Source organism: Parasteatoda tepidariorum, chromosome 7 (genome assembly GCF_043381705.1).
Source record: "Parasteatoda tepidariorum isolate YZ-2023 chromosome 7, CAS_Ptep_4.0, whole genome shotgun sequence".
NCBI classification, from domain to species: Eukaryota; Metazoa; Arthropoda; class Arachnida; order Araneae; family Theridiidae; genus Parasteatoda; species Parasteatoda tepidariorum.
The window spans coordinates 11366044-11380214 of NC_092210.1; the positions used below are offsets into that span (position 1 = coordinate 11366044).

Genomic DNA, 14171 nt, shown 5'->3' on the forward strand with positions numbered 1-14171 from the left:
TTTGTTGTTGAAGCTTGCAATATATATATATATAATACGCATTTCGTTAGGTATTTTAAATAATTACTACTAAAAGTTGCATCTGTTACATCAGAGAGGGATTAAAAAAATATATAGTTGAATGTCATCATACGATGCATGTAACTTCTTCACCGAAGAACATTTGTTACTATATTGCAGATAAAAAAATACTGGTCACTTTATAATACAAAGATAAATTTATACAATGATTTTTATTAATGTAGAAGCTTTATAAATCTTTACTCATGAGTAAAAATTCACACTTTTATGCAATGAGATTTACTTATTTACCTATGGATGAAAATTTACCCACATGCAAATTAATAACCAAGCTATCTTAAAAGATATTCGAAAAATTCAACAAATCTTATAGTGGCTATTCTCCTAAGATTATCCCTAAGTATTTCTTAAGAGCATATTAAAAGCGTTTATAAGTTGCATTTATGCTCTCATGTTTAGGGAATAAATTTCCCCACTGGTATAAGAAGAATTTATAACTTTATTTTTAAAAATGAAATTTTATCCTTTTTGAATATTAAAATGAAGTACTTTAAGCTGCTGAAAGAAAATATGTTTGACGATCTTAAAAGGAAACCACAAAAGCACCAGAGACCATATGAGGCAGGAAATTTCAAAAAGGAATAAAAATTTATTGCATTTAAAGCACGTAAACTTTTCATTGGTTGCTTTTAATAAAAAAATAGAGAGAGAGCATATTTATTTAATAGTCTTCATTATATATTATGATAAGTAACTTCTAATACTTGTCTCACATGAAAGACAAACTTGACTTTTGCCTCTGGAGTTTAATTTTCAGCAATAGTTTTAAAATTTCCGGAGCGCGATGAAACCTTAACATTGTTCAGTTTTGCTGCAAATTTAATATAGAGCCAAGTGGAATCATGCTGTTCTGAAAATTTAAGATTGATTACACTGTACTAGGGCTCAAACACATTTAAATTTAACATCTTTCAACAAATTTGTATTATATTATCCCTAAAATACCGATATTGTCAACGTTAAGTCAATTTTTATAGTATTAAGAGTCTTAATGTTGTGTGATTTCTCAGTTCTTCCCATGTTTCATCTTTTTATTACCATAGTTTCGGCAAACTTTGCTTGTCTAAGAGGTCTATATCATATCTAAGAGGTCGTGGGTTCGATCACCAGCTGCCAAAGACTCTCCGTGTGGTAAATGGTGACTGATCTACGTTAAATCTGTCGAGTCATAAAGTCCTTCATGTTCCCTATACAAATCATACCTCTGGGGGTACTGATCCAGGAGTTTCCTTGTCTTCTTTATTGGTTCAAAATTACAAGGCTACGGAGTTGAACATTAGTAGTCGTAAACCCAAAATTGAGTCGGCTGTTCTACGACGGTTCTAAAATAAAATAATATGCCCATTACCGAGCGATGATGGCCCAGGGGATAGAGCGTTCACATTCCAGTGAGGTGAACCGGTTTCGAAACCCAGCGATGGTTGGTCGATATGAACTCCCCATCCGGCTTGCACCGACCACAGTGCTGATGTAAAATATCCTCAGTGATATGCAGATCATGGGTTAGAGTCCCCTTGCCGTCAGGCTTACTTTTTTATCACTGCAACAAACTTCTTACTGATACGCGAGGGGGGAGTAAGCAAGATTAGACAAACACATGGTAACGGAGAAGGAGAAAGTGTGATGACAGAGAAAATCACGTAACTTCGAGATACCTTTTCCGTTTACGAAAGAGTGTAACAGATGCTTCTTACATTGTAATTTAACTTAGTGAAGCTTTAAATATATAAATAAACTGCTTGATAATTTATAGTTATGTTTAAAATATTTGACTAAAATCGAAGTTCAAATAAACATTTATACAAAAATAAAACTATATTTTTATCTTTTATGAAACTCTATTTTGAGAGTAGTTGCTTTAATAAAACACCACTTAATGTTACCTCAATTTCTTTTTGAGGGAACTGATATCAATTCCTAATGTTTCAGATCCGCCCCTTTGATTAAAATAGAACCATTTATGCAGTTAGTGCGTGGGTAGCAGTAGTTATGGAAATAGCTTCATCAATCTTAGTAATTTGTGATCGGCTGGAAAAGATGACTGCCATCTTCAGAATCAGCAAAAGATATAAATTTGATTTCCCGATGTTTTTATATATCTTTGCAGAAGCTTCTACACAACTCATATTACAGACAGCAGGTATTGTGTTATTTTATACCTATGATGCTAATGTTTCATTGTTTCCCGTTTACAAGGGTTAGTTATATAAGATTGTTAATAACCCCAGACAATAGCAAGAAAAATGAAAAAAATATTTAAGAATTTCTGTTTATATATTTTTTTAAATTTTTGTTTAGTAACTATGGAGACAACAGTAAAATTAGACTGTGTAAGGAATAGTTATTGTTACGTATGAAAACAAGAAAAATATACACTATAGCTATTTGTTAATTTACATATAAGGTAAAATATTTGTTAATTTACAATAACATTAGTTTATTTAGTTTATATTTGATTTTGGTTTATTAAGTTTATATTTGCTTTTAGTTTATATATTTTTTTAAATTTTTGTTTTGTAAATATGGAAACAACAATAAAAAAGATTTAACTGTGTGAAGAATAGTTACTGTTAGGTATGAAAACAAGAAAACTATACACAATTGCTATTTGTTAATTTACATAGCTACTTTTAATTGTTCTTAGTTTATTTAAATGATTACGTTTTATTAATTTTAGTTTTATTTACATGATTGATTTTATTAGTTTAAAGTGTGTTTGCATGATTACACTGTAAAAAATCTGGGTAAGTGTTTAACCAACACTTAGTAGAAAGTTGCTATTTGCACCATAAATTGGTTAAATGAAAAATTGTTTTATTTAGGTTGTGCCATAAATTGGTAAATATGATCGAGAAATACGTTCATGGCGCAATCGATTGCTCCAAACTTTCGTACGAAGAGAGGCACAAGCTTTAACTGTGAACCACAACTTTTTTTGTAACTGTTGACTAATGGCCGATTTTGTTGTTGAAGCTTGCATCTAATGCAAGTTGTCTTTGAAATCGTCGATTTTTTTGAAGGTAAGTAAACTTTTCTTATTTATTTGCATTAACTACAGTTCATTCCTTTCATATCATCTTTAAAAATTTTGTTGTCTGTTCTGAAAGAGTTAGTTTCCTATTTCTTCTAGGAAACTATATTCATTGTATGACTAATTAAATATTTTAAAATCTATATTCGTTCTTTTTCAATAAATAAGGAGATACATCCATTTAATGCACACAGAAAGTGCAATGCCAGTGACAAACAAACAGTAAATACAGCAATCTTAAGCAGCATAGCTTTCCGCCAAATTTACGGCTGGTGAAAAATTTCCGTGTCTTAAATGCATTCTACCGAACAAAAAAATATCGTATGTACTTTTTGTTAGGATTAAAACTTTTTATCAATATCTATGCTTCTGTTTCTATTTTCATGTTATATATGGCTCATTTTCGTTTGTAATGTCACATAATCACACAAATTTTTGTATATACATTCTTAGATACCTTTGTTGTAAACTTTTCAAAGCGAATTATACTTCCGTTCAAATTTCAAATTAGCACTACAAATAAAGACGGCCGTTGTCATGGAAACTGGGTTTCTTTTTGGCTCACGAGATAGAAAAAAAGCAAAAAAAGTGGTCAATATTGGCATTAAAGAAAGCAAAGCGCTAATTCTTTTTTATTCACCAAAAATCTTACTGTCATTTTGAACAAATAACCGACCAAAACAAGATTTGTTTTAGAGCATTTAGAAATGAGCTGATTTCTTATTATATTTTTTTTAAAAAATCTATTTTCTTATTAATATTTTTCAACTAAGCGAAACAAATTTTAAATGAAACAAAATATCGTATTTAAAAAGTTAATAAATATATTTTTTTATTAAATCTATATAAAAAAAAATACTTAGATGCTCATAGATACTTTGCTTTAGATACTTACTTTTTTACGAATTATTATTTTTTTTTGTAGATTTATGTATATTAATTTTGCCCACATTTGCGTTTTGTGAGGGAGAGAAAAGACAACATAAACACAAAATCGAACGTTGTAATTGATTATGAAAAAGGTCATATGTATTCTATATAATATTTACAGTTTTTTTTAATTATTTTCTAAAAAAAAAGTTTTATTTTAATTATAACAGTATTTTTTTTTATTCTGAAATATATTTGCTTCTATGAAACAAAAGAACTTTAGCTAATAAGGCAATCCTCACAAACATGTAGAGTTTTAATACCATCCACATGAATACTGAATGTGTGTTAATCAACAGCCATATCTCACCCTCTTAGACTCGACACGAACTCTTTAATCTATCCAACTGATGATCATATTGTTCATTTAATATTTTAACAGTTGACAGTTCCTTCTGCAAATTTTTTGAGGGGTCGTCCTGCATGAAATTCAATTCAAAATTTCTCATGAGGAGGAATTCTACTTGGGTGCTTTGGCGCATTTTAACAACAACAAAAAAATAATAATATTTTAAAATATCAAAACTTTCCTTCTCAGGATCTTTGTGGGTGAAAGGAGTCTTAAGATAAAAGTACCCCCCCCTCACAATTTCACAATTTTTTTTAATATTGCATTTTAAAAATAGTAATTAAAATATGACTTGCTTTGATTGATCTTTCGATGTTTTAAAAATGTAAGGGAGTCAAATTTTGTTTCTTCTGTGAAATTATTTCAATTCCTATGCATTTTATTAGTATACGTTACATTATTTTTAATCTTCCTTCATTAGCACAAAGGCAGCAACAACTTCAAGGCTTTTAATCAAGAAAGAGCCTTAGGAAGAAATATCGTTATAACTAGTGCAAAGCCTATTAATAAAAATATTTATTCTGCCGAAATTACCAGAATTCTAGAAGGTTATAAACAGTTTTTCTCAAACTTCAAAAGTACTAGCTTTTAGGTTTTTTGAAAATGTCAATTTTTGGTGCAACCTTCTCTTGTTGTTTGGAGCTAGTGAAAGCACCAATATATAGTAAAACTGAACACCTATTTATGTAGAAAGCAAATACCCATGTTTCGTGCAACATAGCTCGAAATTTTTTACAGTGTACTTTTAGTCGTTTTTAAACAGTAAACAGCCAAAAAGCGACTAATATTTAACTAGTAATAATTGCGCCTATAAACAGCCGTAGTTACTTTTAGCTGCTTTCAATTATCTGAACGATTATCTTTAATTGTTTTTATTTAGTTTACACGATTACTTTAAGTTTATTAACATAATTTATTTTAGTTTCTTTCAGTTTCCTTACAGAATTAATTATAATTCCTAATATTTTTACACAACTTTTAGCTGCTTATATTTTTTACACGATTTCTATCATAATTCCTTTTAATTGTTTACATGATTGCTTTTAACTAATTTTACATTGCTAACATGATTGTTTACGTTACTTCTAGTTTGTTTACACGATTACTGTCTGTTTATTTACAAGGTTACTTTTAGTTGCTATTAGCCTGCTTATACCATAAGTTTTATTTCTTTTAATTTGTTGACACAATTACTGTGAGTTGCATTAAGTTTGCTTTTATTCAATTTTCTAGCAATATATAAAATCGAATAATCTTTATTTGCAAATATGGTGAAAATGTTAATATTCCAACTGTACAGATAGTTGTATAACACATATCTAATCAATTCTCTGTGAAAAAAATTATACATTAAAAGAATGTTTTATTTTACTCAATGATTTGTATATTTCATATGCATTTCTTGATTTTTTTTTTCTTTTCCAAATTGAAAGAAAGATTATGATTTTCCATACCTACTTTATTTGAAATTTAACATATTTAAAATATTATAAGTGCTTGCAAAAGCCAATTCAAGAGTTATCAATTAAATTAAATTCCTTAGCAAAGCTATTTTTTCTAGAGATTAATTTTATCTTTATATAATAAATTTTTTAAGTAGCATGTTATAAATCGTGTCTAACATTCAAGATAATAGTGATTATGAAATTTTCACCATTATTTTTTTTACTCTTTATACTTAACTTTTAACTTTTAAATGTGAAACGAAATTTTTATTTGCATAAACAGACATTAAGTTATACTCCTTTTTTGTAATACCTAATATTCAAGACAATTGTGATTATTAAATTTTCACTAATATTTTTTTTTAATTTTTATAAATAACCTTTAATTTTTAAATGGGAAACGGAATGTTTATTTACGTAAACTATGTTCTATTTTCGCTAATCGATAACGCTATACTTCATATTTTTTTCGTCCTTGTAAAGAGAATAATATTTATGTGCGAACTATTTTCAGCAGCGAATAAAAAAATCGAATACGAAAAAGATTAGAGCTCAGAAATAATTTGGTTTATCGATATTGCTTACGTTTATTATTTTCATGAGAATTTCCGAAATGCAATGGTGTTTCCACGCATTCTATTTAAAAAGAAATAGAAAATGAAGTAACACTAATAGTTTTTTGAGGCCTGCTTTGAAAGGGTATAGGGATGCTTAAGAACATATATAAAAAAGGACAGATAAAAGATAGATAAGATAGTATGTATGTATATATGTATGAAAGATATATTATATGGCACTAGTGTTATATTTTCAGAATCAATTGAGTGTTCAACAGTAAAATAAGTTTTTAGCTGAAATTTATTAAAAAAAATATTTCGGAAAAATTAAAAAATTTTGCTGTGCTTAAATATTATATTAATACATATATTTATACATATTGTATCTAATACATACACTACCTTAGTCATTTTATTGCGATATACATGATACCTGGAAGTCCTTTATTTGCACAATTTTGAAATAACTCTCGTAATTAATTAAATGCATTTCATTTATTAAACTTTTAACAAAATACAATTTTTTTGTGTGTTTAGTTCGAAAAAAAAACATGTTTTACGTATTATATGGTATTATCAGAGACATTCTACTATATAATCCATTCGCGGTGTTACTGAATTTGAGCTTTTTTTTTCCCGTGGTACTATTTCTATATTCATGGTCTTCTCTAACCTCCATTATTGTATATGTCGGCTAAATTATTGTGCAAATAAATTTAAAATAAACAATTTAGAAAAATATTTTGCAGAAAAAAATTTGAACACTTAAATAATTTTACAAACAACTGTCCATTTCATGGAATTGTATATTACTTTTCAGCTATTTTTTTCTTATCATTTCTTAGAATTTCCCAACTCGGTAAGCTTCATTTAAAAAATAAATTAAATTTTAAATATTCTTTAAAACTGAAAATTCCGAAAAAAGAAAAGAAACTGATTAAGAAATAAATCTCTTTGATGTTAAAGAACTATTTTTTATTCCTTAAAAGGAAAACTATTTACTCAGCATTTTGCTATAAGCTCAATTTTTTCTTCTTTTTTTGCGGTTAAGCATAAACTGGCAGGAAGATTAAGCCTTTAAGAAGAAAACTTTTTTTTTTAAAGAAAATAATCACTTTTGAAGTTCTTGCTTCAAAGTATATCAAACAATAAGGCTGGAAATGGCAGTCATTAAAACTCGAGTGAAATATGCTGAAAGTTAGATTTTTAAGTACATATTTAAAACAAGGAAGTTGTTTGAATCGGGAGATTTTTTGCTGCTTCAAAATTTTTATTTTTTACTTTGCTGGACTAAATTGTAATGGAACTTTTCGGAACAGTCATCCTAACTCAAAGAAGCTTTATTAAAAAAAGATTCAAAGCTGATTTTTAAATGCTACAATAACGCTTTTTTGTGAATAATATGCTATTTTCATAACTGCTGTGAGTTTGTAACAGTTATTAATGACCGTTAAGTTGAATTAAGCTTATCTTTAGCCAGCTACCTTCATGGAAATTCTGAAAATGGCTCAAAACGTTATAAATAATAAAAAGACACAGCTTTGTGAAAATGCAAAGTGTGAATTATCTATTTTTCTTAAAATATTTAAAACGTTTATACAATGCCACATTATTTGGTATTGTAGGAACATCATATGTCACATGACTATTCATATTACTTTTATGAGAGTTGCGAATGGCAACAGATCAACAAAATAATAATAAAAAATGAGTGTTCTAAAAAATGTCTGCTGATCATTTTTATCCTGTAACTCTGTTGCGTACAACTGGTGACCCGGACGTGATATTTGGGACATTATTAAAGACACTAAGCCTAACAAATATACCTTGGCGAAAGAAAGACTTTTAAATACGTTTAAGGAAAGCGAAAACAAGAGAATTCAGCGCTTAGTTACAGGATTAGAACTTGGAGATTACAAGCCAAGCCAACTTTTGCAAAAAATGAAAAATTTAGGAGCAGACGATTTTTCAGAAAAAGTGTTAAAATCTTTATGGCTTGATAAAATGCCGAATTTTATACGAAATATTCTGCTTGTCAGTGAAGAAAGTTTAGATAAACTGTCTACGATGGCGGATAAAATTCACGAAATGAAAACTGGGGAAGAAATATGTGCTGTTTCACCAAATGTTACCAACAATGATGCTTTAATTGCACGAATAGCAGCATTAGAACAGAAAATTGATTCACTGCAAATAAATGACCGTAGTAGATCTAAATTTAGAAATAATTACCGAAATACATCTCGAAGTCGCAGTCATTCAATAAAAGCATTCAATAGGAAAGGTAAATATTGTTACTATCATTTTAAATTTGGTAATCGTTGCCGACCTGAGAAATGTTATTCACCATGTGCTTGGCGAGAAAAGTCGGAAAACTCCATGATGCAACAGGATTAGCGGCTACAACTGTTGCTGATGTTAATGAAAGCCGCAAGTTCAGATTATTTGTAAAGGATAAAAATTNTACAAAACTGTCAATGCTAGTGCAAAGTCATTTTAAAATGCTAACAGCAATGTAATTTATTAATTTTTTTAAAAAAAAGTTCTTTTAGTATTATAGTATCAGATCTTGGAGAAAAGGACAGTGAATTGTCATATTTCGTGAGAATCACCCACATATATATATATATATATATATATATTAATAATAATTATTAAATATCCATTATTAACTACTAATAAATAATTAATAATCTATAGTAATTATCATTAATATTTGAAGATTTGATATGAACACTACTAAACCGGAACTAAAAGGCATTCATCAAGAAAATTTTAATTGATTTTCTGAAATTTTCACTACACTTACTAGAAATTTTACATTGGTGGAAAAACTTGTTTTTAGAAGTTCAATGTATCGAAAAAAGTATCCAGTCAAAACTAAATTTTTCAGAAGCACAAATTTAAACAAAATGAGAGAGGTTCCACGATGCTTTTTAAATGTAATTTAAGAACGTCACACACATGCCATTCACGTTAATTTTATTTTTGACATAAGATGACAAAAATCAAACATTTGATAAACTTTAAATAATGCGCGACAGACATATGGAGAACCTCGTTTAACTAAACCGAACTGTCGCTAGCAAACATCATTGATATCTCTTTTCGTTATTTAAAAATATTATAAAATACTTTCTACCTTCAAATTAACATCAATTATTTATAATTAAAATTCAATATATCAATCATTTGTAAAAAAAAAATCTCAATAAAACTTACTAAAATATTAAGTGAATTTTTTACCAGGAGTGATTAGTTTAAATCACTTATGAGACCCCATAATGAGTTAAGAAAAATTACCCTTTCAATTCCTTGTGCTAGAGTAATCTTAATTCAAATAAGATAATTTATTCCCCTGAAATTGTCAAAGGAATAAACCGAATTCTCTTTCCGCTTTAATTGATCACTTTAATTTCAAACGAAACTTCTAATTTCCACACACAAAGAGAAAAATGTTCTGGTTAATTTACAATTTACCGTACTGTAATGGAAAAGGTATTTCTGGTAGGAAAAAAGAACAACATAATTTTTGTTAATAAAACCAAACTATACGGTATTTAAATCATTCATTTGGTAATTTTTCCTAATATATAGTAACGGTTTACCGAAAATTCTGGCTTTCAAATTTATAGTTCTCGCAACCACATATTTAGTAAAAATATAAAAACTGATTAATTATTGAGTACTGATTAACTGAGAAAATTTAGCCTAATAAATGCTTTTTATGACATGCTCAGGTATCATTATAAAATTACCTAGTTTTATCTATATATTCTGTTCCTAATTTTAGAAAAATCATTACCAAAATCATTACCAAGTAATTTTTACTTCGTTAAAAATTATCCAGATATTTGGTGTTTAAAATCCTGAAACCCGGTAAATCTTTCCATTTTCTGGTAATATTGAACACGTTATTTTCAGAACATGATTTTTTAATATTCAATATAGAAATTTAGCTTTTATTAACTTCGTTGGGAAAGATTTAAGAATAATATCACGAAATTTGGCTAGAAATTTACATTTGCTTCTGGTATCTTTTATAAAACTATTTTGAAAATCTTAAAAAAGTTGTTAAATGTTTAATTATTTAACCATTTTATTTTCTAGTTTATTGATCCTTTCTTCTAAAATTTTATTTTCGTCTCTCAACCTTAATCTCATCTTAAGCATGCATAAAGTAGTGTACTAAAAGTAATGCTACTGAGTTGATTATCGAGAAAATATTTATTAAATGGGTTTGCACAGCACATTCGAAGATTTTAAAATAGGTTTTTGCAGTGTTGATACATCACTTTCAGCAATATTTATAAATATTTAAGACGCATGGAAGATCCACAGGAATGTTTAGAGCCTTTTGCAATGTCGTTTACAGCCTCATTGTAAGCCTCATTACTTGCGAATTGGCTCCAAATGATGCCCGTTCATGAGAGTTTTCAAGCGTTGGTGCAACAGGTTTGGGGAAGACAAGTTAGGAATTTGCTGAGGCTGGAAATTATTGGTGGTTTCAGATCAACCAGGAAGTGGGATTAGAAAAAGACGGAATGTCGAGACAGTAATTTTTGTAAATATCCGTGATAACGGAAAGGAAATTTTCCGGATTATGTCAAGTCTCTGTCAACAAAAGCCCAATGAAATAATGATCTGCTCTCTTTACGGTCACAAATGTTAAAGACTGCAGACTTCATCCATGACCCTTTCATAACCTTTACAAAGAAAAACTCCTGGAGTTGCCAATAGACTTGCAATTTTGTGTAACAGCCGTCACCAAATATTTTCTTCATGATGTAAAAATTTTTCTCAGCTCAAATTTTGAATTTCCCCCGCATTTCGAATGGAATGGCAACTTATTCAGGAGGCGAAAACGAATTTCACGAAGTAGGCATTTGTTTAAATCACGAGGCACGTGATTTTTAAGAAATGCCTTGAGTATTATTTTGCAGGCCAACTACCCTATACAGACTATCATACTCAATAACAAATTATAATTGTTATCTTATTAGACATTTATTTAAATCACGAGGCACATGATTTTTAAGAGATCATGAGACAAATTATTATGCACAATTTTCAATTAGTGTAAAGTGTGTAAATTAGTATTAGTGTATATTTCACAAGAAAAAAATTCATATCGCAGGTATTTTCAAAATATAATCAACATTTCCACCTCATTAGTATGTTCAGTTGGGGAAATATACAGTTGCGGTTAGTGGAAAGAAATACAGCTCAGTTTACAAGCATTATAAGTTAAAAATAATAGATTTCCGACAGCAAAATCAGGATCACATATTGTCTAGATAACAATTAATTGTCTAGATAGCAATAAATAGCAATTAATAGTTTTGATGATTTTTCATGATGATTTTTGAGATTTTGATTTCTTCCAATTAAATTCCTTTAAAGTAAGTAACTGGTATATTTTCACATTTAGTTAAGGGTTTTCCAATAATTCCGGAAAATGTTTCCGAACATGCAGTTATACCATCAGAGTAATAAAAATATGTCTAAAGGGAAATTCACTGAAATGAGGGATACATAAATGACCCATTTTAACAGTCTTAGTAATTTCACTTCATTCTTGTGAACCATATTTATTGCTATACAATCACACAATCAACTAATTGCTTCATCTCAAAAAAGTTTTTTTTCTTTACCAAATACTGATAAATTTTTCCAGCTACTTTGTATTCTTTAACGTTTGGNGATGCATCAAGCGTGGGAACTAGATCCCAAAAAACCTACCAAATACTGATAAATTTTTCCAGCTACTTTGTATTCTTTAACGTTTGGGAGTGTTGCTGGTCGTAGTTATTTTTTAATTCGTTCTTAAATTACGCCTATGAATTCTGCCCGTATCACCTTTATGTACATTTTTGAAACAAATGTTTCATGAAACAAATATTACGTTTTTCGCTTATAGTAATATACCCCTTACACACTGAACACTTTGAGCTTTTTTTCGAAATTTTCATTCAAACGTAAGGATTGCATTTTCTTCACTAAACAGTCCCACATCTTTAAAAACGCGATAGCTATTGTTTTTGTCAGAAATTTGAAGCATTTCACTTATTACAGCATTAGCACATTGCGTAGTTTTATTTGAGATTTTGAAATAGAGAATTCGAGAATAGGTGACACCTTTTTTTAATGTTTCTTAAAATGACGTTTTAAGACGCACATTTTATATTCTAGACAAACTAAATCGTCGAATATTTTTTATTTAAATTTGTTTAATATTTTCTGCGTCTCTCTTTTATAAGCTTTACTGTTTCTTTTAAACAAGTTCAGTGTTTGTAGTAAATCCTTGGCAAATTAATGGAATTAATTAAGATTATGCAACAAGTAATTAGCTGCACAGAGTACATTTAATCTGAATAATGTAGAACTAGTCTAAGAAAGTAAAAAGACTAAAATGTGTAACATAGGGACGAAATGAAATGAAAAGAAACTTGACAGCATACGCACGTTCAAAAAACTATTAAAAAATGTAAATATTTTTAACGATACATAAAAAGAGTGCTTAAAGAAAGCACGTGAATGGTGTTAAGTCAAAAAATAATTAGAATATCTTCATAAAATATTTTAAAATTTGATTTTTTCTTTAACTTTTTGCCAAATTTTAAAAGTCATGCTTGATCTGTAGACATAGATTTTTTTTAAAAAAAGTATTTTTTCCTGAATAAGGATAAGTAGATCTTTTTCTGCTATTGCAAGTCACTTTTCGGAATTATCCATTCAGAAATATACATTTAATAAACATTAATATTCTTTTATTAGTATAAGTTATAATATATTAGGAAACATATAAGGACAAGCTATTCAGTATCGAAATTTTTTTTTCTCAAGAGCATGAAAGAAATAACCTCTTTTCTTTGAACGAGATAAATTTATGAAAAATAACTCTATCTTATAATAAACTTTCTTATTCCACAGCAAAAATATGTTTTTTGAAAATAGTTTAAATGCATTTTTGTTTAGTTAACCTAAGGAATATTAGCATATTGTCGCTAATCGACAAGTAAAAATTAATAAAAACAATAATAAAAATTCTTCTCAAGAGAATATATGTGTATATACTGTTTGCAAAGACGAAATTAGATAGCAGAGATAAAATAGATGATAAAAGAATAAAGAAAGAAAAATTTGTTTTCTTTCATTTTTCATCTTACTTCAATACATTATAATCAGTTAAAATTTTTCTTTCTGCTAATAAAATAGAAAATTCTGCTCCCTAAATTAAATTTCATTATAATCTAATAATTTACTATCAATGTAATTTTCTAATATTAAATTAATTTTTGAAAATTGATAAGCATTCATTTTTTAAGATTTGAATGGAATCTAATATTATTATCAGAATAATGATAATACCTAAACTATTTTAGCCTACATAACTGTTTCTAAGGGCAGGATCACCAGGTTGATAGGGCGTGGCGTTAATAACCAACATATCGTGCGTTCGATCCCCACCGGCTGAAAACTCTCCATGTACAAAGTGGTGACGGGATCACAAAGTCCTCCAAGTTTCCATAACAAATCAATACCTCTTGGCATACTGGATTGGAGTTTAATCATGTTCTGGTTAAGGGCAAAACAACGATCTGCGGAATTATGGTGTGTGAATGTGTCCCACTTGTAAAATGGCCTGTTATGTATGTGCGGGGCTTAAGTCGAATTCTTGGCAGGAGATGGCGCTACTGAAAAATATAAATAGAATCGCACCCCTCTTGCCTTAATGGCATACGGCAGCAGCGGTAATAGTTTCTAAAATAATAATA

At 28.7% G+C, this 14171-nt stretch overlaps 1 long non-coding RNA gene across 1 annotated transcript in view; it reads left to right on the plus strand.

The window, feature by feature from the left end:
* The window catches only part of LOC139425982 (uncharacterized), a 68134-nt gene extending 65033 nt beyond the window's left edge, over positions 1 to 3101 (plus strand). The window contains exons 2-3 of the long non-coding RNA XR_011637192.1: positions 2011 to 2221; positions 2904 to 3101. This is a non-coding gene — a long non-coding RNA (uncharacterized lncRNA). The remainder of the gene's footprint in view (positions 1 to 2010; positions 2222 to 2903) is intronic.
* The last annotated feature ends 11070 nt before the right edge of the window (positions 3102 to 14171 follow it).